This window comes from Aquarana catesbeiana, linkage group LG01, assembly GCF_042186555.1.
Source record: "Aquarana catesbeiana isolate 2022-GZ linkage group LG01, ASM4218655v1, whole genome shotgun sequence".
NCBI lineage: Eukaryota > Metazoa > Chordata > Amphibia > Anura > Ranidae > Aquarana > Aquarana catesbeiana.
Genome location: NC_133324.1, coordinates 862,696,515 through 862,723,730, shown reverse-complemented (window position 1 = coordinate 862,723,730; position 27,216 = coordinate 862,696,515). Strand labels below are relative to the sequence as shown.

At 42.7% G+C, this 27,216-nt stretch overlaps 1 protein-coding gene across 2 annotated transcripts in view; it reads right to left on the bottom strand.

The window, feature by feature from the left end:
• Positions 1 to 27,216, bottom strand: part of KCNIP4 (potassium voltage-gated channel interacting protein 4) — a 913,124-nt gene that overhangs the window by 429,778 nt on the left and 456,130 nt on the right. The window lies entirely within an intron of this gene.

Here is a 27,216-nt window from a genome sequence, read left to right as displayed (position 1 = left end):
AAAGATACTAACGAGCACAAATGTATTCAATGAGAACCTCAGGCAAAACTCAATAATATATAGGGTGGTATCAGAGTTCATTAGCTACAGCCAGATCATATACAGAATGTGGGTACAGAGAGTCCTGTTCAGAACTTCTGTAATCTCATACAAAAAAACTAAGGATACTTTCACACTGGTACATAGAAAACAATTGTTGTACAAGAGGCTTGAAAAACCATGTTTATCTAGAGTGTATCTGTTATTCAGAACGAAATAACATATACAAAAATGTCTCAAACAGAGGGGCAAAAAATAAATGAGGGCTTTTGGAAATAACAGAATTAAGTCACTGTTAGATACAGTTTAAATTCTTTATTGATTGTTAAAACATGGTTAGTGGATATAAAAGTTAGTATAGTGCTGCTTATATCCAGTTTGGCTGACCACTATAGACAAGCCTAACAATATCACACACATGTAGGACATACATCACATAAAACATGTAACATAGAGAACTATCCAGGACGAAACAACTGGTCATTAAGAGGAGTGACAAGGGCGGGAATGTCGTCCTTTTGGACGAAATTAAATATGAAAGAGAAGTCAATCGACTTTTGAGTGATGAAAGAACCTATAGGAAATTAACAGAGGACCCCTTCCCAAAACTGGTAACAGATCTAAACAGCAAACTCAAATTTGCCAGGGAGGAAGGCCTACTCAGCAAACGGGAATTTGAATATCTCACCGTCAAAGAGTTTAACATGAAACAAAAAAGTGTATATTAAGGCTTATAATACACCGCTCGGTGCCACAGAGCACCAGCCACTATTCCAAAGTATCCAGCATATGAAACGACATAATGAAAAATATACCTTCCAAAACACCTAAATGATAGAAAACTGAGGGTGTGGAGGCTAAGCTGCTGTTTAAAAACAATAAATACACACAGTAGTATATAAAACGTAGATCAATATAATAGTCATATACTAAAACAGCGCTAGTGTTGAGCACATATAAACGAAAAGATAATGTGTGGCCAACTTCACACAGAAAAGTCCTTAGGAATAGTGAAGTATAAACAGTGGTTCAGAGAGTGTTCAAAGTAGATCCTAAGAATGTCACAGCGTGCACCTTCCACCGATCACTCCAAATCCACCATGCGTGAACACACTCCCCTCAGGGGATCAAACTCACCAGAGCTAAATTAAATAAGAGCCTCCAAGGGAAGAAAATCTCTGGGCCATAAGGATAACAACACTTTTCCAGGAGATAGGTAGATGGTAGGGCTCCAAGAAGGATCATAAACAAAAGAAGAGCGCATATAGCGCAATCCCGTTTATTGATAGTAAAAACCCATCACATCATAAGTCCCCCATCAATATTTACGTACTAGACAAAAGCAGTCACAGAGCAGAAAGAGTGAAATCTCCGTGCACTGCACCGTAGGGACTCCGGTCATCACGTCTCAGCAATCAAGGAGCGAAAGAATCACTTCCTCATTCCGGGTCCAGCAACGATGGTGCGCACGCGTCACTTTTGGCGTCGTGTAGGTCACGCCCTACAGGTGATGACCGGAGTCCCTACGGTGCAGTGCACGGTGATTTCACTCTTTCTGCTCTGTGACTGCTTTTGTCTAGTACAAAGTACGCCTGAAAAATGCATTAAGCTCAAAAAAGAACATAAGCTTCTTTGGGGCAGATTACAGGTGTTTTTCTGCTTTTTACATTGGTGACCTATACAAAATTGCGGCAAAAAACGCAGTAAAAAAGCGCGACTTTGAAACGCTCAGGTGTAAATGCAGCCTCAAAGTGGAACTAAAGGCTAACTATAAGTGTTCTTAAAAATGTTACTTCCCCTCTCCTCTTATCTTTTCTGCCCAGCCTTTACAAAAGAAATACTTTTTTTATTAAATTGTCTCTGCAGCAGACATGTGATCCAGCAGTTCCCTGTGTCAGACAGGGGTGAGGAGAGAGCGCCGACAACAGATGGGGCCATAGTAAGTCTATGGGTGACGTTACGGCTCAGGAATTACCAGCTGTTGTCGAGCGTGCTCCCCTCTTCCCTGCAACCGGCGCTGGCTGAAAAAGGAGAACATGTGACCAGACTGAAGCAACCTGAAAATAGTCAAAAGTATACCCATCCTTCTTACACAGGTTAGCAAGCATAGGTTTTGGGAGGGGAGAGGAGGTATTTTTTAAAGATGAGTTTACATAGTTTTTATAGTTTACACCCACCGGACCATAGGAATGCATTTACCATCCGATCAGGTCCGCCTGAAAAACTGAAAGTCAGACCTGATCAGATTGTCTGTGTGAAAGGACCCTGAAGCCTCGTACACACGATCAGATTAGGGAAATGTGTGATGACAGGCTGTTGGCGGAAAATCCGACCATCTGTACACTCCATCGGACAATTTCGGATTTTCCGCGGACAAATGTTGGATGGCAGGCTTTAAAATTTTCCACTGACAAATGTCTGTTGTCGGATTTTCTGAGCGTGTGTACACAAGTCCGTTGGACAAAAGTCCAACGTACAAACACGCATGCTCGGAAGCAAGGATGAACCAGAAGCGGTCGGTCTTGTAAACTCGCGTTCCTGATGGAGAATTAACATTAATGACGTGGCAAATTATGAAATCTCGAAAAGCACCGCACAATTCTCTTCTCTTTTTCTAATGGAATAATCATGAAGCTGCTTTGCTGGTGATACTGGTGGAGTTATTGCAAACACATTTTCGAAGGCTTTTTTTTTCCTATATCAAGAATAATATTATTATGCTTGTTATGTTTTTTTTTTTGGCACAAGTTACCACAACACCATTATCCCGTAGTTTTTAAGATCAAAGATACAACTATGTTGGTGTCCCTTGTTAATTTTACATTGTATTTTTTTAAATGTAACTGCCTACTCCCAAACTGTCATTTGAAGTAAAACACATAGCCAAGTATTATTCTCCACAATTTTTTTATTGTGCATTAAAAAAAGAAAACAAATACAATTAGACATGCTATCTGCCAATAGAAATTAACCAAAAAGTGCATTCTATGCATCCAAAAATATAGAAAATATGCCAAATCAAATCATTATTATTCAACCATTATTCTTAATATAAGGGGTCAACAATGCCAAGAGTTGGTGAAAGCAGGGGTCCGTCATCTAGAGATAATTCTGAAAATCATCTGGATTATTCTCCTGGAGCTCCCGCAGCAAAGGCATATGACATAATTGGTCACAATTAATAAAGCAAAACATTTTTGGTCCAAGAAATCCTCCTCCTCCTGTTCCTGGACTGGACTTGAGTCAAAGCAATAACTCCAAGGCCAATAATAAATAACACGTTATCTCCTCCGATTCCGCAACATGTCTGGTTGACAAACGGCTGTTCAGGAATGAACTGAAAAGCGCGAAAATGAAAAGCGCAAAATGAAAAGCGCGAATCAACACTCACCAAACTTCTACTAACACAAAATTAGCAGAAGGAGCCCAAAGGGTGGCGCTAAAGAGCTGAAAAACCACGTAGTACATCACTACGTTCGTGTTTGTTAGCCGACATTTCCTTCCCATTTGTATGCAAGACAAGTTCCTGGCCAACGACCTTCGGACAAAAAGTCTGAGGTTTTATCTGCGGAAAATCCGATCATGTGTACGAGGCTTAAGACCCCATACACACTATTAGATTTTCTGCAGATTTTTGTCTTCAGATTTACTTGTCCAAAACATGTAGTGCAGGGGCCTGCCTGATTGCATACAAATTGAAACTCTTAAGGTTTGACCTCATATTATATGGTTTTGGTAAATCTGAAGACAAAAATCTGCAGAAAATCTAATAATGTGTATGCAGTCTTAAACCTTGTACATACGGTCAGATTATTGAATTCATTTTCGTCAGTTTTTTGTTTGATGCTAGTCTCAAATTGAAAGTGAAGAGGGTACTCACCATCAGAAAGTTTTTTGACGACAGAATTCAACGTCAGAAGTGACGTAATGTGTTGAATTGTTTTGTATGTATTCTTTCATTTCTGAGCATGCCCAGTCTTGCTCTTCAGATTTTTTTTTTTTGTCAGAAAACCGAACTAATGAAAAGAAAATCGAACATTGTGGTCACATCAGACAAAAATTTTTAAGTCTGCACATCAAGTTTTTGTCTGCCGAAAATTCGTAATCGACTGTCAAAAGCAGCATACTAACGATCAGAAAATCGGCAGATCGTTCATCGGACGAAATTTATCTTCAGATTTTCTGACCGTGTGTACGGGCCTTTAGACTGAATGACACTGTAACACACCAATGTGTATAAAGTATGTTTTCATGCATTACCTAAGCACAACAAAGCACCTGCCCATAGACAGTTCCAAGTAGAACGGGATTTCCATTGTCCCATTGTTCTGCTACAACGGATAACTTCCTATCATTATCTGTCTGATAAATTAGAGAGGGTGAAATTACCTAGTAGAGAGTCATGCAACAATGTAACACTGACTTTTATTACATCCCTACCCTAAAGCTAGCCATAGATGGATAGAATTTCGAATGAAATTTCTTAGGAAAGGTCTCAAGAAAATGTGCACAAAAATTCTCAGAACATTTGAATGTTTTTCAAAAGATTGTGTTTGCTTTCCCAATTTGATTTTGGAATGAATAGACTTTACCGAGCAAAATTTGGTCGCAAATAATCTTTCATCCTGCTCCTTCAAGTAAAACTAACAATTAACTTTTCTTATTTGTCTCTTTTGGTCTAGTAACCTCCCTGGTGGTTTTCCAGAGTGTGGCTCAGGGTTAAATTTCAGCACCATTAGCGGTAACCTCGAGCCACACTCGGGATTACATCTCAGGATCCTGGTGCAGTGTACTTATCTTGTCCTCAGGATCCTGCAATGTCCTCCCGCTGTGTCTGTGGGCTCTGCCCTCTGCACCAATGTCCTGTGTGCCAGGCTCCGTTCCCTGCGAGCGTCGCAACGCACGGGGGCGGAGCCTGGCGGCAAATTCAAAAAAGTGAAAATTCATAACACATACAGTACACTGTAATCTTATAGATTACATTACTGTATGAAATCATTTCAAATCCCTTTTGTCCCCAGTGCTTTGTCCAATGCCCTGCATGTAGTTTTATATTATATATACTGTTCTTTCTGCCTGGAAACTGGAGATTGTCCATAGCAACCAAAAAGTGTCCCTTTACGTCAAAAGCGGTTTTAGACCAGCTAGAAAACAGCGATAATAAATTAGAACACTTGCAGAATTGAGTGATAGTGAATCGTGGGGAAATTTATTTTATTATTATTATATTATTATTTTTTATAATTATTTATATTTATTTATTAAATTATAATTTATGATTTTGTGTTTCAAACTTCATCATACCCGGGATATCTACTAGACTCTTGGTGGACAGATATAAGTGTGTTATTACTAAGAATTACAGGCTTACAATATAAAACGCCAAATTTCTATGCAAAATAATTGTACCGCTTTGAGACGCAAAAATCTGAAATAATCATACCGCCAGGGAGGTTAAAAACAGTTTATCATAGCCTTTTGTTCTATCTGTTCAAGAAATGCAACATACCTATTGATCCTGACATATCTGGTGAGCCTGAAAGTTCCTGAGCACCCTGCTATGTTACAGGTATATACCGTATTTTAAAAGGTTGAAAGAGACAAGTCCAACCAGAGGAGATGCTGTTACTTGAAAGAGAAGCAAGGCCAAAGCTGTTGGCCATACTTCTCCTGTGGGTCAAAGGAGTGCATTTACTTGTTCTGTCATGTGGCCCAAAATCAGCAGGCTCTGAAAGGGTCCATATTGAATGATGGCTGCCTCTGTGTGGCTAAGAGCCCTGAGCCATCTGCGCTGCCCCCTCTCCTACCCAAAGCTCCAGGGAGTGCTGGAAGGGCAGAGCGGAGAGCAGTGACTGGCAGTCATTGCTCTCTGCTCCAAGAAAACCAAGATCTGAGAGATCAGTGGTCATGTGATCACTCACTTCTTGGTCTTAGAGTCTGCAGGGGACAGCTGAACCATCACAGCAATGCTGCAGCATAGAGGTGAGTATTTATTTGTTTAGTAACCCCAAATTTTTCCTTTAAGATGTTATTTTAAAGCGGACCTTCAGTAATTTTTTCATCTTTCCATCTATTAAATCCTCTGATCTTGTTGTTTTAGCTTTGGATAGTAATTTTTTTTTTTTGCCAGTAAATACCTTATACAGCCCAATTTCTGTTTCTTGCCTAGGAGTAAGACATCATGCACATTTCTCTCTCTCACTCTCGTAAGAGTTTGCCAGGAAGGGAGGGGGGATGAGTCATAAGAAGGCCAATGAGAGCTGCAGAGCTGGAGGTGTGCCTCTGTGTGTCCTGTAAATCCAGGAAGTGAACAGGCAGCAGCTTCAGCTGTCCACAGTTAAAATGGTTGCAGCCTGACTTAGTGGAGGGAGATTTCTACAGCATATTTGGCAAGTACAGAATCACAGTATATATAAAATAATATGGAAAGTGGTTGGCGGGAAGCTTCAGAATGGCAAAGATGTTTTTATTACAAATTATGTGAGCAGACTGCAGTTCCTCTTTAGGCAGTGTTATCAGTCCTGCATAGTTCATCCTACATGATTCATTGCTGTGAACTTCAGAACACCTTCCCCCTATGTAATAGAGATGAGCAGAAGGGGAGGTGTTTTGTAGTCCTACCACACTCTCTATCTTAACCCCTGTACATACGATCAGAATATCGTACAAAAAATACCGCTTTCAAAGCGATCGTATGATAATCTGATCGTTAGTACGCGGCTGCCGTCTGAAATTTTCCAGAGCGACAAACAGGAAAAGATACCAGATTGTACAATGTTTGTTTAATCTGTACAGTAAATACAATACAAATACACTACAACACATTACATCAATTCTGTATTTTTATTCTGTTGTATGAGAATTTTCGTACTTTAGTAACCTATTCATTTTCGATACGGAGACTAGCATTCAAAAAAAAGAAAAGGATAATTATTTGTCCAATAATCTCATTGTGTGTACTAGGCTTTAGTCCTTGTTTACGCCTATGATTGAGAGACGGTAAAAACATGCAGTCGAGATGCATTTTTCCACCCCTCCCCCTCCAAAGACACATTTATTATGTTTTAGATGTTTCTCGGGGGAAGGTGTCATGGCTGACTGCAAGGTTTTTTGAACAATGTTGGAGTAAGTCTGTCCCAAGTCTGCCCTCATCAAAGTAGTTATAAAGGCAGAAGGTTTTTTATTTTAATACATTCTATGCATTAAGATAATCCTTATAGAAAAGCCTTCTGTGTGCAGCAGCCCCCCTCAGCCCCCCTAAAGCCGTGTACACACGAGCGGAATGTCCGACAGAAAAAGTCCGATGGAAGCTTTTCATCATCTATTCCGATAGTGTGTGGGTCATCGGACTTTTTTTTTCGAAAAATCTGACGGACCTAGAAATAGAACATGTTCTAAATATCTCCGACGGAACCAATTCCTATCGGGAAAACCGCTCGTCTGTATGCTGTTCCGACCGACCAAAAACAATGCATGCTCTGAAGCAAGTACGAGACGGAAGCTATTGGCTACTGGCTATTGAACTTCCTTTTTCTAGTCCCGTAGTAAGTGTTGTACGTCACCGCGTTCTGGACGGTCGGACTTTGGTCGGACTTTGGTTTGATCGTGTGTACGCAAGACCACTTGAATGGAATTCGTCGGAGTTCCATCGGAGAAACCTTCGGAGTTTATCCAGACGGCAAAACCGGTCGTGTGTACGTGGCATAATACTTACCTGAGCCCTATCCAGCGATGTTGCACGAGAGACTTGGCTGTCCAGGACTCCCCCTCCTCATTGGCGCCATTGGCTCCCGCTGCTGTCAATCAAGGTCAGGAAAGAGAGGGGGCGGGGCCAGGCCGCTGCTCTGTGTCTGAATAGACACAAGGAGCTGTGGCTCAGCTCGGGGTGCCCCCAGGGATGGACTGGCCATCGGGACTACCGGGAGATTCCCAGTGGGCCGATGGCTCAGTCTGGGCCAGTTTTACTTCCAGCCGCATCTGCGGTGTGCGGCGATCTACCCGTCAACCGCCGACAGCTGGCGCCTGACGGGTAGATCGAGATTAGCCAGCATGCAGAGTAGCGCAGGGAGATTCTGTAGTAGTAAGTTCTCTCTCGTGTCATCACGCTGTTCCCCGGCGGCCCCTCCTCTCTTCTTGTCTATACCAATTGGCTTGTAAGATCATCTGGTATAGACATGAAAAGAGGAGGGGCCGCCGGGGAAAGGCGTGATGACACGAGAGAGAACTTACTACTACAGAAGCTCCCTGCGCTACTCTGCATGCTGGCTGGTAAGATCCCACAATGTGCCATGTGCCCCACAATGTACCCTGATGATGTGCCCCGATGTGCTATGTGCCCCATCATGTTCCCCTGATGTGCTATGTGCCCCATCATGTGCCCCGATGTGCTATGTGCCCCATCATGTGCCCTGATGTGCCCGTGCCCTGATGTGCCATGTGCCACGTGCCCTAATGTGCCATGTAGCCTGATGTGCCCTAATGTGCTATGTGCCCTGATGTCCCCCGTGCCCTGATGTGCCACGTGCCCTAATGTGCCATGTAGCCTGATGTGCCCTAATGTGCTATGTGCCCTGATGTGCCCCATAATGTGCCCTGACGTGCCCCATCATGTGCCCTGATGTGCCATAATGTGCCCTGATGTGCCATGTGCCCCGTGCCCTAATGTGCCACGTGGCCTGATGTGCCCATATGTGCCCTGATGTGCCCCATGCCCTGATGTGCGATGTGCCCCATAATGTGCCATGTGCCCCATCATGTGCCCTGATGTCCCCATGCCCTGATGTGCCATGTGCCACGTGCCCTAATGTGCCATGTAGCCTGATGTGCCCTAATGTGCTATGTGCCCTGATGTGTCCCATAATGTGCCCTGATGTGCCCCATCATGTGCCCTGATGTGCCATAATGTGCCCTAATGTGCCATGTGCCCCGTGCCCTAATATGCCACGTGGCCTGATGTGCCCCATGCCCTGATGTGCCCCTATGTGCCCTGATGTGCCCCATAATTTGCCATGTGCCCCATCATGTGCCCTGATGTGCCCGTTCCCTGATGTGCCATGTGCCCTGATGTGCCATGTGGCCTGATGTGCCCTGTGCCCTGATGTGCCATGTGGCCTGATGTGCCCTGTGCCCTGATGTTCCCCGTGCCCTGATGTGCCCTGTGCCCTGATGTGCCCTGTGCCCTGATGTGCCCCGTGCCCTGATGTGCCCCGTGGCCTGATGTGCCCGTTCCCTGATGTGCCATGTGCCATAATGTGCTATGTGCCCCGATGTGCCCTGATGTGCCACATGCCCTGATGTGCTATGTGCCCTGATGCGCCCTGATGTGCCCTGATGTGCTATGTGCCGTGATGTGCCCTGTGCCCTGATGTGCTGTGCCCCGATGTCCTATGCCCTGATGTGCCTTGTGCCCCGATGTCCTGTGCCCTGATGTGCAACGGTGTGCTGTGCCTCAATGTCGTGTGCCCTGATGTTCTGTGCCCTGATGTTCTGTGCCCTGATGTGCTGTGTCCTGATGTGCTATACCCTGATGTGCTGTGCCCTGTACCCTGATGTGATGTACCCTGATGTGCTGTGCCCTGTACCCTGATGTGATGTACCCTGATGTACTGTGCCCTGACATGCCCTGATGTGTTGTGCCCTATTAGCTGATGTACTTGGCTCTGTACCCTGATGTGCTGTGCACTGTACCCTGATATGTTGTGCCCTGTACGCTGATGTACTGGGCACTGTACCCTGATATGTTGTACCCTGTACGCTGATGTGCTGGGCACTGTACCCTGATATGTTGTGCCCTGTATGCTGATGTACTGGGCACTGTACCCTGAGATGTTGTGCCCTGTACGCTGATGTACTGTGCACTGTACCCTGATATGTTGTGCCCTGTACGCTGATGTACTGGGCTCTGTACTCTGATATGTTGTGCCCTGTACGCTGATGTACTGGGCTCTGTACCCTGATGTGCTGTGCCCTGTACCCTGATGTGGCCTGGTGTGCTGTACCCTGATGTGCTGTGCCCTGATGTGCTGGGCTCTGTACCCTGATGTGGCCTGATGTGTTGTGCCCTGATGTGCTTTGTGCCCTGATGTGCTGGGCTCTGTACCCTGATGTGGCCTGATGTACCGTGCCCTGATGTGTTGTGCCCTGGGCCGGTCTGGATGAAGTCCAGGGCCACATTTTTGTCCCAGTCCAGCCCTGGGTGCCCCCATAGCAAGCGTGTGGGGGCACTCATCAGGAGAGAGGGACCAGGAGCACAGAAGAGGCACCCGAGAAGGGGAGGATCTGGGCTGCTCTGTGCAAAACCACAGAGCTCTGTGGTTTTGTACAAAAAAAGCACAGAGCAGGTAAGTATAACATACTCTGGTGTCCGTTTATGAAGCAGTGATCAGCGGTGATCCCGAGGATCGCCGCTGATCACAGTCCATAAACAGTTTATGAAACAGTGATAATCGGGGGAGAACATGTTTGAACTTGTTCTCCCGCCGATTATCTCTACACACGGAGAATCCTCATTGAATGACACAGAAAGGGCCAGTTTATGAAGCGGTGATCTCACCGCTTCACTTGCGATCTGAGTCAGAATTCACACTCCCAGGTTCACCAGCTCAGAGGTGGTGAATCGGGGAGTGAAGAGGAAATCTGGGGGGATCTGAGGGGGAAGGAGGAAGATTTTTAACTTCCTTATGCCTCGTTCAGACCCCCCAACACTGTAAGCATGTCCCCCTGTCATATTTACATAGTTACATAGTTACATAGTAGGTGAGGTTGAAAAAAGACACAAGTCCATCAAGTCCAACCTATGTGTGTGATTATGTGTCAGTATTACATTACATATCCCTGTATATTGCGGTCATTCAGGTGATTATCTAATAGTTTCTTGAAGCTATCAATGCTCCCCGCTGAGACCACCGCCTGTGGAAGGGAATTCCACATCCTTGCCGCTCTTACAGTAAAGAACCCTCTACGTAGTTTAAGGTTAAACCTCTTTTCTTCTAATTGTAATGAGTGGCCACGAGTCTTATTAAACTCTCTTCTGCGAAAAAGTTTTATCCCTATTGTGGGGTCACCAGTACAGTATTTGTAAATTGAAATCATATCCCCTCTCAAGCGTCTCTTCTCCAGAGAGAATAAGTTCAGTGCTCTCAACCTTTCCTCATAACTAAGATCCTCCAGACCCTTTATTAGCTTTGTTGCCCTTCTTTGTACTTGCTCCATTTCCAGTACGTCCCTCCTGAGGACTGGTGCCCAGAACTGGACAGCATACTCCAGGTGCGGGCGGACCAGAGTCTTGTAGAGCGGGAGAATTATCGTTTTATCTCTGCAGTTGATCCCCCTTTTAATGCATGCCAATATTCTGTTTGCTTTATTAGCAGCAGCTTGGCATTGCATGCCATTGCTGAGCCTATCATCCACTAGGACCCCCAGGTCCTTTTCCATCCTAGATTCCCCCAGAGGTTCTCCCCCCAGTGTATAGATTGCATTCATATTTTTGCCACCCAAATGCATTATTTTACATTTTTCTACATTGAACCTCATTTCCCATGTAGTCGCCCACCCCATTAATTTGTTCAGGTCTTTTTGCAAGATTTCCACATCCTGCGGAGAAGTTATTGCCCTGCTTAGCTTAGTATCGTCTGCAAATACAGAGATTGAACTGTTTATCCCATCCTCCAGGTCGTTTATGAACAAATTAAATAGGATTGGTCCCAGCACAGAACCCTGGGGAACCCCACTACCCACCCCTGACCATTCTGAGTACTCCCCATTTATCACCACCCTCTGAACACGCCCTTGTAGCCAGTTTTCAATCCATGTACTCACCCTATGGTCCATGCCAACGGACCTTATTTTGTACAGTAAACGTTTATGGGGAACTGTGTCAAATGCTTTTGCAAAATCCAGATACACCACGTCTACGGGCCTTCCTTTATCTAGATGGCAACTCACCTCCTCATAGAAGTTTAATAGATTGGTTTGGCAAGAACGATTCTTCATGAATCCATGCTGATTACTGCTAATAATATCATTCTTATTACTAAAATCTTGTATATAGTCCCTTATCATCCCCTCCAAGAGTTTACATACTATTGATGTTAGGCTAACTGTTCTGTAATTCCCAGGGATGTTTTTTGGGCCCTTTTTAAATATTGGTGCTACATTGGCTTTTCTCCAATCAGCTGGTACCATTCCAGTCAATAGACTGTCTGTAAAAAAAATGTTTATGTGTATACATATATATACATATAATGTGTATATGTATATATATATAATGTATGTGTATATACATGTATATATAATGTGTGTGTGTGTATACATATGTATATAATGTAGGGGGACTCATTATTTTATTAACAGTAATTCATGCCGTCTGTCCGTGTATTGAGCGGTGATAATTTATCATTGCTTAATAAACTGACATCTCTGTATTTCTGGTGCTGTAATCTCGTAAAGTCTCACGAGATTCCAGTATCAGGAGCCGTTCTCCACTGTTGAAAGCATTTGTAGATCTCTTCACTCCTCCAAAGGTGAAGCGATCTACAAAGCTTCATAAACTGGCACACAGAGGAGAAAAATCTTCACTGTGAATGCCGGAGAACGAAGCAGTGAATAGATTTCACTGCTTCATAAACGGACACCAATGTAAGAAGCCCAGCTCCTAGACCTTTTCAACAATAGATCTATTGAAAGCTATTTTCTGCCTACATCCCTAATCAAACTGCAAAAGAGTACCAAAAGTACATTTCTCCCATGGGACTTTTTAAGGCAAAAATAATAGTGTAGGAAAAATATACATTCTTTATTTGTACAAATAAATCTTTAAAAATTGTTTCACAAAAAATATTTTTTTTCTGGCATGATGGTACAACATACAGGTGACTTTAACTGTTACAATACCCAGATACCCCCTGGTGAGGTTGATAGGTATACCACATACGGTATATGTCAATTATTCAAAAATTTTCAACAAAAATAACCCTTGCCAGATTGTATTTAGATTTGAACACTGGAACTATACTCTGACAAAAAGTTAACAATCCCACCCCAACAAAAAATACAAAAAACATGAATACATTTAAAAAAGAGAAAAAAAGGGCAGACTTGATGGACCACTTGGTCTTTTTTCTGCCGTCTGCCCTTTTCTGTTTGTATGTTATCCAAATTAGGCTGCAAAAGAAGTAATACACTGCAAAGGATAGCTGTGTACAAACACTGCCGTCACAACGCTTTGCATCATGGCTTGAGTTGGCCCACCCTTTGCAGCTATAACAGCTTCAACTCTTCTGGAGAGGCTGTCCACAAGGTTTAGGATTGTGTCTATTGGAATGTCTGACCATTCTTCCAAAAGCGCATTTCCGAGGTCAGACACTGTTGTTGGATGAGAAGGCCTGGCTTGCAGTCCACACTCTAATTCATCCCAAAGGTGTTCTATCGGGTTAAGGTCAGGACTCTGTGCAGGCCAGCCAAGTTCCTCCACCCCAAACTCCCTTATCCATGTCTTTATGGACCTTGCTTTGTGTACTGGTCCAAATCATTTAATGGACAGGGCCGTCTTTTCGTATGGGCACACTGGGCAGTTGCCGGGGGCCCGACTTGCCTGGGGGGCCCCACCTGCCCAGCGACCCCACCCATGCAGTTTACTGTCTGCCCCCCATGTTAAGTACAGTCTGACCAGTGGCGTAGCGTGGGGGGTGCGAGGGGGGCCATGGCACCGGGCGCAACATTGTGGGGGGCGAAATCCCACGCCTGTGTATGTGTCACCCTCGTCTCCATCTTCCTAATTTCCATTTCCTGTGACCCTGCGCTCCGGCCGCCATGTAAAGTCTCAGGCCGGCCCCTGGCGCCCTGTGATTGGGCGAAAGGGGTCATGTGCGGCGGCGGGGCTGGCCTGTTCTCAATCACGGGTGAAAGGGGCTGGCCTGAAGGTCGAAGGAGCTGTAGCCACTGTCTCCTCCTCGGAGCCTAGATCATGTCCCCGTTGGGGGAAGGCAGTCTGGCAGTGTGATAGGCGGCGGCGCAGAGGCAGAGCAGATGAAAGAAGAAAAGGTAAGAGACTCCCTCGTAAGTTTCGTTGCTGGCCCGGGGGGAGTAGATATGGTCTGGGGAGAGGGAGAGCGGCTAGAAAGTCAGTGGATAGTGTATTGTGTAGTGTAGTGTATTGTGTAGTGTATTGTGTGTAGTGGTCAGTGTGTAGTGGTAAGTGCGTAGTGTAGTGGTCAGTGTGTAGTGTAGTGGTCAGTGTGTAGTGTGGTGTAGTGGTGTGTAGTGTGGTGTAGTGGTCAGTGTGCAGTGGTTAGTGTGTAGTGTAGTGGTGTGTAGTGTAGTGTAGTGGTCAGTGTGTAGTGGTCAGTGTAGTGGTCAGTGTGTAGTGGTGTGTAGTGTAGTGTAGTGTAGTGGTCAGTGTGTAGTGGTCAGTGTGTTGTGTAGTGGACAGTGTGTGGTCTAGTGGTCAGTGTGTAGTGTAGTGGTCCTTGTGTAGTGGTGTGTAGTGGTCAGTGTGTAGTGGTCAGTGTGTAGTGTAGTGGTGTGTAGTGTAGTGGTCAGTGTGTAGTGTAGTGGTCAGCAGGACCCACATGCCATGGTTGGCTCCCAGCAGGACCCACGGGTCAGTGGCCAGCAGGACCCATAGACTATTGTCCACTCCCAGCAGGACCCACAGGTCAGAGGCCAACAGGACCCACAGGTCCGCAGCCAGCTCCCAGCAGGACCCACAGGTCAGAGGCCAACAGGACCCACAGGTCCGCAGCCAGCTCCCAGCAGGACCCACAGGTCAGTGGCCAGCAGGACCCACAGGTCCGCAGCCAGCTCCAAGCAGGACCCACAGGTCAGTGGCCAGCAGGACCCACAGGTCCGCAGCTTGTGGGTCCTGCTGGGAGCTGGCCACTGACCTGTGGGTCCTGCTAGCAACTGACCTGTGGGTCCTGCTGGCCACTGACCTGTGGGTCCTGCTAGCCACTGACCTGTGGGTCCTGTTGGCCACTAGCCTAGGGTGACCAGAAGTCCCCAGCACCACCAGATTACAAATATCTCCCGCTTACACGGCACAGCCACTGTGTGCAGTCTATCATAGGAGCCCATCCAGAAGGCGGTACTTTGTATGACAGCGGCCACCGGGTAAGTGGGAGATCCCTGGTCTGTGTAATCCGGCGGCGCTCGCCCCCCCCCCTTCTCGTGCGTGATTGTGTAGACAGGGCCCCAGTGTACTGTATTGCCCGGGGGCCTATAATGCTCTTAAGATATCACTGTTGGTGAAGGAGGGATTATGGTGTGGGGTTGTTTTTCAGAGGTTGGGTTTGGCCCCTTAGTTCCAGTGAAGGGAACTCTTAAGGCGTCAGCATACCAAGACATTTTAGACCATTTCATCCTCCCAACGTTGTGGAAACAGTTTGGGGATGGCACTTTCCTGTTCCAACATGACTGAACACCAGCGTACAAGGCAAGGTCCATAAAGACATGGATGAGCGAGTTTGGGGTTGAGGAATTTGATTGCCTGCACAGAGTCCTGACCTGAACCCGACAGAACACCTTTGGGATAAATTAGAATGGAGACTGCGAGCCAGGCCTTCTCGTCCACATCAGTGCCTGACCTCACAAATGCACTTCTGGAAGAATGGTCAAACATTCCCATAGACACACTCCTAAACCTTGTGGACAGCCTTCACAAGGGTTGAAGGTGTTATAGCTGCAAAGGAGGGGCCAAATCAATATTGAACCCTATGGACTAAGACTGGGATACCATTAAAGTTCATGTGTGAATAAAGGCAATACTTTTAACAATATAGTGTACATTTGAGAGAAGATCCTCCAGCACTCTGTATGGATCTATACACATACAAGACCATTTACAGATATCTTACTTAGATTAAGTTTATTTTGTATTCTGTCCTCCAAAAACTAGGCATCCACATAATCAATGATCATAGGCAGCCTTTATTTGTGAAGATCTGTGTTCATTATTTTCCTTTTCTGTTTTAGATAAAATGTACAGAAAAGATTATATCTGGGGAACAAATAACAGCTATCTCCTCGTCTAGAGAGCTGAGTGCTTATATCCCATTTTCCTTGTTTAAATACGACAGAGACATAAAAGGGGGCTTTATTTAGCTGTTATCAAGTTATCCACAGCTCAAATAAAAAGTAATTGGTACCGCTATTCAGAGAATGAATTTCACTTTCACTGTGTCAGTGAAAAGAATTCATTTGTTGAAACATTTTACACTCTTCTTCTTATTTACTTCTTTTTAATCTTATTAACGTTATCGCAATTGTTGGCACATAGTGAATGTGCGAATTCTTGTCTAGCCCCCTTCCCTCCTGAGTGCTGCGTATCTATCTGTTCTATACAGTGCAAAAGCTTTCTATCTTTAGAACCAGATCCATTTATTACTGAATTATTATCTACAAGACAAACCATACTGATCCTGAAAACTGATAATCCTAAATAACACAGTACTGAAAAACAGTGAAGAGATACTAAATATGATGTTGCTGGCAAAAAACTGCGGATCCCAGTTTTGTAATGCTTATTAACCACTTCAGCACCGGAAGGATTTACCCCCTTAATGACTAGGCCATTTTTTGCGATACGGCACTGTGTTATTTATTTAATTGACAATTGCGCTGTCGTGCGACGTTGTTACCCCCACAAATAGATCCTTTTTTGGTGGTATTTGATCATCTCTGCAGTTTTAATTGTTTGCACTATAAACAAAAAAAGACCGTCAATTTTGGAAAAAAAACAAACAAATATTTTTTAGTTTCTGCTATAATACATATCCAAAAAAAATTTATAAAAAAAAACTAATTTATTCATCAGTTTAGGCCAATATGTATTCTTATTTTTTTTTTTTTTTACCAAAAATATGTAAAAGTGTGTATTGATTGGTTTGCGCAAAAGTTATAGCGTCTACAAAATAGGGGATAGATTTATGGCATTTTTATTATTTTATGTTTTTTACTAGTAATGGTGGCGATCAGCGTTTTTTTAGTGGGACTGCGACATTGCGGCGGACAGATCAAACAACTAACTGCCATATTTTACACTTTTTTGGGAACCAGTGACATTAATACAGTGATCAGTGCTAAAAATATGCACTGACATTGTACTAATGACACTGGCCCTCCCTAAAGGGCTTTGCAGTGATCCTAAGTTACGAGAATGCTGCCTGCAGAGAGGAGACTTACTTATATAGTATAACCGGTCCTGGAACAGAGCCTACCCATACGTATATGCTGTCATGCTTTGCATCAGGAAAGGAAAATTACCGTCAGGTAAGTATAACATTTTCCTCTTTTTCGGGGTGACTTGCTGTCCATGCAACACATGCTTCCTAATTTATTTTTCTGGGTTCACAGAGAAAAAAAAGCGAAGAGAAATATTCTTAATGCTTTTGACAAGGTATCTCATGTTAAATCTGATGATGGAGTTGTGGTCAAGATGGGGAATCACATACATCAAACAAGGACATAACAAAGGAAGAAGGATTTTCCACCTCTTGAAGCCCATTACTAATGGCACTGACCACAATGGTTTTGCCTTTTTCTATCATAGACATGTACACCATCCCCATTTGCAGAAATAAAAAAAATCTACATAACAGGGAGATTTTGGGGGCATTACCTCTCTATCTTGTCTTTCACATACATACACCCCCCCCCCCCAATATTAAAAAAAAAAAAAAAAAGAAAACATGATAAATTCTCATTTTGATTAAATATGGACATCTGCCGATAAAGCAAATTTGGGTCAAACACTCTGGATTCACTGATTAAAATGCTTCTCATGAAAATATAAACAATATAAATTCTTTAACAATAGAATACTGTATTTGACTGGTGGTCAGCAAGTCCAAACTCTTTGGTATTTTAGCGCTGCAGCCTCCAGCAAAGTCTTCAAATTTTGACACTTCCAGAAGTGTCAAATGCCTGCATCCCAATTGAATACTGTGGTTTCTCCCTCAGGTGAGTGGTGTGTCCAGCTGTGATGTAGGAGGCAGAGGAAAGAACAACAGCGTGTTGTGGGGGACAAAGCCATTTAATGCTACTAAGAGTTTTGAATGTCGAAGGCTGCAACACTGGAAGATAGAGGATTTCTGACTCCCTCTCCACCAGAAAGGTCAGTCTTCTGCTGCAGGAAATCATTGTTCAGAGTTTTAAGCAAGTTTTTTTTGTGTTCACAAACTTCTTTTTAAAAAACAGGTCTTGAAAAAAAGCTAAAGCAGTTGCAGGACTGTGAAAACTCATGGTTGAATTAAACAGATTCTAGGTAATGTTTGCATCAAAAATAAGATTTTCATGACTCAGGTTTGTATTGTCTTACCATGTAAAACCACAATACAGTTCAAAGACATTTTTATTTAGGTAAAAATACAGCCAACAAAACACTTTAGTGTTTCTAAAATAGCCTGCCTTCCCTGACTTACTGATCTCATTTTCTAAAATGCACGATATGTAGAGTTATTGTCAGGGGAGATGGATCTCTGCTCTTATTTTTCATTGCCATTAATAATTTATATATTTTTTTTCTTGCACAGTTTTCTCTGCAAAACATTTATATCAGCAATGTTACATGGCTGGGGAAATGTTGGGTCCTTGGTATGCCTTTTACAAAGCTATCTGGGGGCCAATTAGCCTCTAAATGTTTTGGTTGTACCAGTTATTACAGCCCTTTAAACGGCCATATCTAGATCTAAAGAAATCGAATAGTGTTCCCTGTGACCCTGAACACCCAATAGTTAAATAATATAGCCTCTAGAACTCTTGTATTTATGATCATGTCATGGTACAGAAAGTGAAACATGTTATGCCAAAGTTTCTCATAATTACATTTACGACAGCAGATTTGTCCCCTGGTTATAGTGGTTGACCTGCATCTCCTTACTTTTGGTATGATTAGTTTTGTTCTCAGTAGTACATTGAGTTATATTTAGTTGCTATGGTTTCAATGACCAAGACTTTCAAAAATATATATTTCTTATACAAGAAAAACACAAGTGACCAAGAACTACTTCTGTGTTTTACAAACAACTGAAATGTCCCCAGTAGAATGCTGCACATAAAAATGACGATTTAGATTTACCATGCAAAGACAATATTACACAGGACGTGGCATTTTAGACATTAAAGCAGGCATATATATATATATAGAGATATATATATCTATATATATATCTCTATATATATATATATATATATATATATATATATATATATATATATATAGATATATCTATCTATCTATCTATCTATCTATCTATCTATCTATCTATCTATCTATCTATCTATCTATCTATCTATCTATCTATCTATCTATATCTATAGATATAGATATATCTATATCTATAGATATATCTATATCTATATCTATATCTATATAGATATAGATATAGATATATCTATATATATTATTGTATTTTATACAAGTAAGTAAAGCTTCAAGGAATTATCTATTTAGTAAATAAACTCCACTGCATGAAACACAGTGGCTCCCCTGATAAGGTATGGATATTTACATCATGCCAAGCTATACCAATGTAAGCTGGCAACAGAGATAATTTCTGTATTTCCCCTTTAAAACGATCTGAAACATACTGTTGGTTCATAACCATAGACACTCAAAGCAGATCTTCACTGCATCTGAGCACCACAAACCAAAAACGCTATTTAATTCATTTTTATTATTCAAAGCAAACTCCCCCATTCATTCATGTCTCCATGCTTTATTTTGGTGAGAAATCACTTTGAAAAACACCCCCCTAAGATTTCTGTCCGTGGCCATCTTGAGTAAGGGCAAATGATTTATGTAGCATTTACTTCCTGCCCTGCAAGCAGGAGGGTGTGCTTAGCTGAGAAAACCCCTCCTCTCCTGAAGACTCCTGGGATGTATGACATCATTTGGCTATGCAGGAAACCAAAAAGTAACTGAAGAAATGTAAAAAAAAAAGTTTAAATCATGATATACTTTCCTATCTATATGATATACTTTCCTATCTATTTACTAAAGCTAGCAGTATGAGGATTACAAATAATCAATGTTGATTGGGAGAGTGAAGTTCCACTGTTATAATAAAAATATAGGTGGAGTTTGTAGAAATAATAAAGTCCAGAGAAACCTCACTCAAACACTTGGGGGCTGATTTACCAAAACTGGAAGGTGCAAAATCTGGTGCCTCTCTGCATAGAAACCAATGAGCTTCCAGGTTTTTTTTGTCAAAGCTTAACTGAACAAGCTGAAGATAGAAGCTGATTGGTTACCATGCACAGCTGCACTAGATTTCACACGCTCCCATTTTAGTAACTCAACCCCTATGTTTTACATGCAGATCCAATTTGTGTAGTGCTATGGTGGGATTAAAGTTAAGGAGTCCAGTGCAGCAAGACAGCAGCAGTAAATACTGAACTAACTACAACACTGGGCTATTTTGCACAAGCATAAAACATAATCTCCTCCATGGAAGATAAGATTAAAAGCCGATTTACATAAAACAGCAAGTGATAAGATTTATAGATATACCTCTGAAATTTTAGGTATTTAACGGAGCACAAAATCATAACGTAAAACTTCAATTTGAATCCCCAGCTGATTTCCCCTTAAGCAGTGCCATTAAAATACACTGCAGGCAGCTCCGTTTAGTCTAAAATAGTAAAGGCATACAATATTAGGCTGTACGTAGCATTTATAAATGCAACACAAATAGTCTCATATTTTACAGGTACAAACATGTTTACATACAAGTTTATGAATGATGTCAGTAGCCTCTGTAGGCAGTAATATATGCCTTCACTAAAATACTTTTATGCTGCGTACACACGATCAGGATTTTGGTTGGAAAAAGATATGATGGCTCTTGCGACGGGATTCCGCTCAAGCTTGCCTTGCATACACACAGTCACACAAAAGTTTGCTGAACTTTCAACCGTCAAGAACGCAGTGACGTACAACACTACGATGAGCCGAGAAAATGAAGTTCAATGCTTCTGAGCATGCGTCGAATTGTTTCCAAGCATGCATAGGAATTTTGCACGTTGGAATTGCTACAGACGATCGCATTTTCGGATAGGAACTTTTTCCGACCAAAAAATTGAGAACATGCTCTCAATCTTTTGCTGGCTGGAATTCGGCCAGAAAAAGTCCGATAGAGCATACACACGGTCGCATTTTCCAACGAAAAGCTCTCATCAGTCTTTTGCTGGCCGCATTTCCGATCGTGTGTACGCGGCATTTAGATTGTCAACAGTTTAGTTTCAATTAACCTACCAACATGTCTTGTGGGAGGAGAGTGGAAAGAAAGTGGAGTACCAATAGAAAACCCACGCAGGCACAGGGAGAATATGCAAACTCCAAGCAGGTAGAGCCATGGTAGAACCAATGACCCTAGTGCTACTAGGCAGAAGTTCTAACCACTTAGACCCCTTTCACATGGGTGGACCGTTGAGGTCCACCTGTCAGTTTTTTAAGCGGACCTGAGCGGATGCTCCATGCAGGTCTATGGAGCGATGGATGTCAGCGGTGACATGTCCGCTGACATCCGTTCCGCTGAGTCCAGACGGATGGAAACCCTATTTTCCATCCATCTGGCGGATCTAATGAAAACGAACCGGTGGTCTGTTTTCATCCGATCCCCCATAGAGGAGAGCGGAGCTCTGACAGGTCCGTCCCTGCACAGTGAGCGGAGACGGACCTGTTATCCACCGGCTCAGCGGGGAACAATGGAGCGATCCCCCGCTGAGCAAGCGGAGTCCGTCAAAACGGACAGCCTCGTGTGAAAGGGGCCTTAGTCACTGTGCTGACCAATATCTATTCAACATGGATATAAATTATTTACAAATTCTATTTTATTGAGTTTTCAAAAATAACATAGCTTTTAAAATGTGCAATACAAAACTACAAAGTCCATCTACAAAAGACAGAGAAAAATAACAAAAACACTGTGCTACCCCCACCCCAGACCTCAAACAGTATAGAGAGCTATATAATCTAGGAAATATGTTGTAATCACACAGAGAAGGTACCACCACAAAGAAAACATCAAGCCACCCCCCCCCCCCCCCCCCAACAGCTAAAAGACAAGTCCCACAAGAAGCCTCCAGTGGGAGACCTGGTGCAATTCAATGTAGTTCAGAAAAGGGAACTCTTAGAGAAAGACCCTAAAATGTAGAGCCATGCTCTATCTCTGAATCAGGATGCAAGAGGAAGTCAAGTCACAACTGCAGTATTGGGGTTCTCAAGCAACGGGAACCATACGTTATCAAATTCGGAGGGGCATCCTCTTCTGTTGTACATGGCTCTATACAATGGTAGAGCAATACAGGTCTATACGAATCTATATTCTTATGCAACAATTGTCTGAAAAAAATATTGATGGAGGAATAGTTCACACTTCTACATCTGTTTACCATCTGAGGTGTTTATTGAAAATATTATTTTCTTGAAGGCCCTATGTTGACCACTGGTTATGAATGTCCTAATGTTCCTAATGTCACATTTCATGCTGCCATTCTATCACCTATCACGTTTCAACGGAACTTAGCTCAATCTTAAGGGCAAGTGTAGATGGCCTGTGTTAGGAGGGACATAGGACTGACATTGTTGACCTCCTTCTATAAATGTTGGTTACCTGACTGGTTTCCGTTCATTACATTGCTGGCCTGGAAAAAGGATGAAGCAGGTAAGAGAAAAGTTAGGATTCTACTGATGTCACTGGATCAGAACGAAAGTGAGACAACCAGCACTTATAGAAAGAGAGGTAAACAATGGCAGCTTACATGTTTCCTATGTACAGGTTCCTTTTAAAGTGAACCTTTGCCCAGACTGTACACTAAGATATTTATATGCTTGGAACAAGCAGTAAAAGCATTTTAAATCAAGTTCTCATTTACCTTTGTCATCTCATGCATTGTGAAGAATCGTGTCTTCAAAATACATAATAGAGGCACAGAATTTTTTTTTTATTATGTTGTTTTTTAAAGCCTTATTTACACTGGTGGCTGGTGGTCATAAACATAGGCAGTTGAGCTACAGTTTTACAACCCCTCGACCATCCACCTTAAACTAACAAAGTGGCTGGAGGGGGTGGTAAACCGGGCCGGGACAAGGGGTGGGCAGAAGGAGTGCCTGCCCTGGGTGCAGCATGTATTGTAGGGATGGGAGCACCGCAAGTTCCTTCTACTATAAGGCTGACAGGAGTAGTGACAGCAGAATCACTACTTCTGTCAGCCCAGAGCTGGAAGCGGGCAAGGAGAAGAGAGAGCAGGGAGGGGGGTGCAGGCTTTGCTCTCTCTCCCTCTCCTCCTCATAAGCTCACACATAATGAAGGGAAGGTGCCTAATTTGGCATCTTTAGCCTGAACACTGGAAGATCTTGTCCTGGCACTAGTGGTACACATGCTGTGATGTCATTAAAGTCTTTTATTGTGATCTTTGGGGATCTTTTAGAAAAAACTACTTTAAATTACAAGTAGCTAGTGAGGCCAAAAAAAGCTTTTTTAAAGCTCTTTTACTGCTTGTTAGAAATATGGAAAAAATGTAATGCCCATAATTTGGACATTTTTAGAGGCTGCTTGAGCCCCAACTGCGCTTTGTCATCGTGCTGTGCATACGTCTGAATGGCTGTTTTAACTGTGTCCGATATTAGATGTGATGCACTCCGCTTGGAAAAACTATAAAGCGCAGCCCAAAGCAGGTAAAACCCAGATGGCCTCTAAGAGGAGGCAGCCTACATCCGCTCTAGCACAGGCACAGCAATATCACCATTGTATACAAACAGAGATATATAAAAGTAGCAGTTCTTTTGTCTTTGCCTTTAATATAGTAAATCAAATAATGTATCTCCTGCTGTCTGCAAATTGCCTAAACCTTGCAACGCATTTATAATTGTCATCTATAAAACATATTGAGGCTGTTAACTTATTAAATATGTATTTAAATTTTCTTCTGTTTTTGCCCTCTGCTATTAATTTTACGCTTTTCCGAATATTTTCTGTTGCCCTCATTTGCTTGACCGTGGTTTGCAAAACACTGTAGGAGTTCCGCTGCATGAATCTGATGCGCCCTGCCTTGTTAAATATTTGAAGGTGGGTGTTTGACATTTTTAGTCAGTTAATTTGTATTTTTCGTCGCTGCTGCCAGTTTATCTAATAAGAGCGACGTTGCTTTATGTGGTCTCTAAATTATTTCAAAATCTATGCGTTTTAAATGAGGAGTCATACTTCAATTGTCAACCGTTTCATCTTTCAAAGGACAGAAAAAGTATAACTTTCCTCATTATCGAGTAAAAGGTAAAAAAAAAAAAAATCCACCAGGTCTCTTAACAAGAAACGGTAAAGTATTCGTCTTTTACCGGAAATCACAATAAGAAACATAGTGGAAAAAAAAACACAAGTCACAACTTTGAAGGTGCACTGTATTATAAAAGCATGCTATGCATTAATATTTAAAGAATACTGTACAATGAAAGAATCCGTAGCTAAAACTCCATTATCTTCCTCCATTCTCACAAATGGCCTGTTTTAAAGGAATACTCCATTCAGATTTGAAAATCGAGATTTAAACTGCATACAAGCAACACGGCCTACTAAGTCAGATATTTAACTTTTCATCCAGGGATAGATATGGTGTGTTATTCCACCAGTTGATCTTTTTACCTGATACCTAGTGTTCTAGGAACCCCTGTTTTCATCTTGAAGAGGTATTCCTAAACCAGCTTCCTGCTTCTTACAGACAGCAAGACAGGCCTATCAAATTTCTGGTACAAACTTAAAGTAATATTTTACATTTTCAGTAAAAATGTAAAGGTGGACTAACACTGGACACCCTCCTCACGCCCTGATCCCCATTGTACTTACCTCCAGGGTTCCCAAGATGTCAGAACCTGCGCAGCTGCTCCAGCGGGCTGGAGATTTGAAACCCCCACTTTTCTCCCTCTTCTCCATTAGTGCTTCCAGGACAGACCAGATGGATTCTGATTGGTCAGTGCCGTCACTATGAGCAGGGGGGTAGGGAGGGTGTCTGGTGTTAAGTTCACCTTTACATTTTTTTTCTGCAAAGGTAAACTAACTCTTATAAAAGGAACCTCACTTTACTGCGAAAAAAAAGTTATCCCCTCGGGGTGATCAATGTACATTGCAGTGATTTTATCAAACTTTGTAGCAGATTCCTACCTTTTGTTGCTCTGAAGAAATGGCTGTTTGTGTTACACTGTGTCCTTTGCAGATTGATTCTAAATTAGAGGGTTCGGCTCATAATCAGCCGATGTGATGTACTCTCAGTATTGTAATAAGAAAAGATACAGGGTCTGCATTTCTTTAGAAGCATTAAACTGTTGGGCAGTATCGTACCAAAACTGAATTTCCTATTGCGGCGGGGGGGGGGGGGGGGGGGGGGTCGAGGTAAAAATATGGCTTTTATTTTAGTGCAGACTCTGGGAAAATCAGTGAGCCGATCAGACAAGCAGGAAATTACATTTCTGGGGTTGCCTCCAGGTTACCATATTGCATTGAATTTTACAGAAAATTACAGTGGCTTCAGATTGAAGAGGAAAGTCCTTTTTAATAATACATTACAACATTGCTATTTTCGTTTTGTTTGTTAATTTGCTATATTTTTATGTGAAAGTGAAGTTACCCTTTAAGCTGGCTTGCTCTATCATGGCCATAAATTATATTTGATGGACATGCAGTACATAGTATGTATCTAAAAGGTAATACATGAAGAAATGTGTGCATCTAACTTACAAAAACATGCTTTCTAAAGCCATGCCAAAGTGTCCACTAGCATAAGAACTACAGGCAATGCAACTGAGGTACTGGCTGTACATTTCCAACAACAGCCCATGTAACCTAAAACCCCAACACCTTCAGTTGTCATTCACTATTAGTAAAGGTGGGTTTGTATTTAGCTCAAATCACATGGATCTATTGTAGATATTCAGCTTTTTTGCCAAAAAGCACGTCCAAAAACAAAATTGAGTTCAGTTTCTCATTCTTTCAACTTTTTCACTTTAGTTTCCCATTTGTGCTGCCACTGAGTTGCTTGCTAAATTTAATCTGGGCCATGGTGGCTTATCTAATAGCCATTCTGCAACACAACTTTGAACTACAATTACCCTCAGGGACATCTGCAATCTATAGCCAGATCTACTATATCATATTTTATAAAATTGTGCCACCAATGGACCTTGGTGACACCATTCCATAAAATACAATGTTGTAAGTCTTGTCTCCTCTCCTTCTTCCTCTCCTCTTTCCTCCTCTGTCCTTTTTGCTTCCTCTCCTCCTTCATCTCCTCTCCTTTTTCCTTCTTCTCGTCTCCTTTTTCCTTCCTCTCATCTTCTCTCCTCTCATTATTCCTTCTTCTCCTCTCCTTCTCTTTTCACTCCTGTCCGTTTTCCTTCCACTCCTATTTCCTTCTTCTCATCTCCTTTCCTTTTTTCCTTCCTCTTTTTTCTCTCTTCTCCTTTTTCCTTCCTCTCCTCCTTCTTCTCCTCTCCTCCTTTTCCTTTCCTTCCCTCCCCTCCTCTCCTTTGTCCTTCCTTTCCTCTCCTCCTCTCCTTTTTCATTCCTCTCCTCTCCTTTTTTCCTTTCTCTCCCCTCCTTTTTTTCCTTTCTTTCCTCTCGTTTTTCCTTCCTCTCCTCTTTCCTTCCTCTCCACTTTTATTCCTCTTCTCTTTTCTCCTTTCCTCTCCTTTTCCTTCCTTCCTCTCCTATCCTTCCCCTCTTTCCTTTCTTCTCCTCTCTCCTTTCTCTCCCTGTCCTTTTTCCTTCTTCTCCTCTCTCATTCTTCCCCTCTTCTTTTTCTATCTTCTCCTCTATCTTCCACTCTCCTAACCTAGATTCCCCTCTCCTTCTTCTCCTCTCCTATCTTCCCCTCTCCTTTCTTGCCCTGCTCTGTCTTTCTTCTTCCTACCACTATATTCCCCTGTCCTTCTCTCTCTCTCTCTCTCTCTCTCTCTCTCTCTCTCTCTCTCTCTCTCTCCTCACCTCTACCCTCCCATCTCCTGTCCTCCTCCCTCCTGCCCTACTCTCTTCTCCCTCCTCCTACTTTTTTCTTTCTTGTCCTCACTTCTACCTTCTCCTCACCTGTTCTCCTCTCTTTTCTCTTCACCTCTATCTTCTTCTCCCATGTCCTTCTTTTTCTTCTTATCTTCTGCTATCATTCTCCCTCCTTCCTCGCCTCACCTCTACATTC